This window comes from Bombina bombina, chromosome 5 (assembly GCF_027579735.1).
Source record: "Bombina bombina isolate aBomBom1 chromosome 5, aBomBom1.pri, whole genome shotgun sequence".
In the NCBI taxonomy this organism is placed as follows: domain Eukaryota; kingdom Metazoa; phylum Chordata; class Amphibia; order Anura; family Bombinatoridae; genus Bombina; species Bombina bombina.
In genome coordinates this window covers 192,568,532-192,570,843 of record NC_069503.1, presented here as the reverse complement: position 1 = coordinate 192,570,843, position 2,312 = coordinate 192,568,532, and the positions used below count along the sequence as shown (strand labels likewise).

General features: G+C 38.8%; 1 non-coding gene across 1 annotated transcript; it reads right to left on the bottom strand.

The window, feature by feature from the left end:
- Positions 1-1,921: 1,921 nt before the first annotated feature.
- On the bottom strand, positions 1,922-2,028 carry LOC128661899 (U6 spliceosomal RNA). The gene has a single exon (XR_008402671.1). It is a non-coding gene; the product is annotated as a U6 spliceosomal RNA (small nuclear RNA).
- Positions 2,029-2,312: the final 284 nt, after the last annotated feature.

The window sequence follows — 2,312 nt, the reverse complement described above, 5'->3', positions numbered from 1 at the left end:
TGTGTGAGCGGACATGATTCGATATTGCGGATCATGTCCGCTGCACATCGATAAATGCTGACAGCATATCATTGCACCAGCAGTTCTTGTGAACTGCTGGTGCAATGCCGCCCCCTGCAGATTCGCGGCCAATTGGCCGCTAGCAGGGGGTGTCAATCAACCCAATGGTAATCGATTGGGTTGATTTCTGGCAATGTCTGTCCGCCGCTTCAGAGCAGGCGGACAGGTTATGGAGCAGCAGTCTTTAGACTGCTGCTTTATAACTTGTGTTTCTGGTGAGCCTGAAGGCTCGCCAGAAACAACGGGCATCAAGCTCCATACGAAGCTTGATAAATATGCCCCCTAATCTCGTTTACATGAATATACTCATCAATGTAATCCCTTATAATCCCTTCAAGTATCTTCCCCACAATTGATGTGAGACAAACAGGTCTATAGCTTCCTGGATCAACCCTGCTTCATGTTTTAAAGAGTGGAACAACATCAGCTTTACGCCAGTCCTGGGGTACTATGCCTGAGGGTAATGAGTCTTGAAAAAATTGAGTAGAGGTTTATAGTAATAGTACTAAGTCCCGATATAACCCTTGGGAGTATTCCATCTGGGCCTGGAGTTTTATTTACCTTAATCTCTTCACTACCGGGACTTTCAGAGAAACCCTTGCCCAAAATACCGGAGAATTTTTAGCATTTTTGCTATCACTCCATTTAAACAGAAATATAGCCTTGTTTTTTTTTTTTATTTAGAAACATAGAAACATTTACCTGTCAAAACTATATATATATATATATATATATATATATATATATATATATATATATATATATATATATATATATATATATATATATAAATAAATATATAATATATCAGCACTACATTCCTTATATTGTCTTCCAAAGGTAAATGGGTTATGGGGCAACTCCCCAAATCACACCCTCTACCTGTGCACGGAGAGTTAAACAATTAATTACTAAATATAAGAAAAAAGGTAACTCTTAGACCAGCACAAGGGAATGGACTAAAATAAAGAGCCAGATTCCTAACCTTCCCCAGAAATACAGACAGAAAAGGGATGCAATGATATCAATTTATCTACAATCAAAATTAGCAATAAAAAGTGTACAAAATATATATAAATCCTATGTGGCAACAAAAAGATTAACCCTTATAGAGGCCTCTATCCCTGGGTGTTTGTAAACAGCTTAATCCTGGTATCCAGATTGAAACATCAAATGTTCCATAAGTAGGTCTCCAAAAACGAGCATCCTGAAGTTATTGAAATTTTATATAGGCAAAATCTTGTGCAGATACAATTGAAATTAAACAGGTGTATTGAGCAATTCTGCTGTATCACAACAGCACAGCAGCTATATCGGCATCTTTAGAGAGTTACCTAAGATCGACTTAGAGGTAAGCCTACCAATTCCGCTGTATCTCTGCTCCTTTGTTGAAAGTCAGTAATTTACCTGCTCAATATGTTCCGTCAGTCACAGATATAGCCAATGTTAAAGGCACTTAGTGGTAAGTTCCACGCCTTACTTATTTGCAGGACGCCTCTATGCTTGCTTCTTTCGACTCCATTCAATGTTAGAGCTTCAGCGTTCAAGCGGCAGGGATCATCCAACAACAGCTGCGTGTGTTTCACCCACAAATCATTGGGCTTCTTCCGGCTGAGTTAAGTTACTCAGGTGGGGATTACCTTGGTGCTTGTGCATTCTCTTGATTCACAATCTTAGGTACTGGCAGCTGTCTGATATTGATGATTGAGATACATCCGACCATACTTGAACTATTATGAAAACAATACTGTTACTATATTTTTTAATTACCGTTCCATATACAATATATATATATATATATATATATATATATATATATATATATATATATATATATATATATATATAATTTATTTAAAAATGAAATATTAAGCACTTCATGAATTTGCGTGTCATCCTTGTGCGTGGGCCATGCTAATCTTCTCTGTATCGTTCCAATATTAGAATATGGGCTGCCGAAGCGAGCACAACAGTTCCATATAAAAAAATTATAATTTTATTGAGATATAGGGGCCTATTTATTATGTGTCTGTCCGACATGATCCGATCAGCGGATCATGTCCGACAGACATCGCTGAATGCGGAGAGCAATACGCTTTCTGCATTCAGCATTGCATCAGCAGCTCTTGTGAACTGCTGGTGCAACGCCGGCCCCTGCAGATTCACAGCCAATCGGCCGCTAGCAGGGGATGTCAATCAGCCCGATCGTATTCAATCGGGTTGAATTGCGGATATGTCTGTCCGCCTCCTCA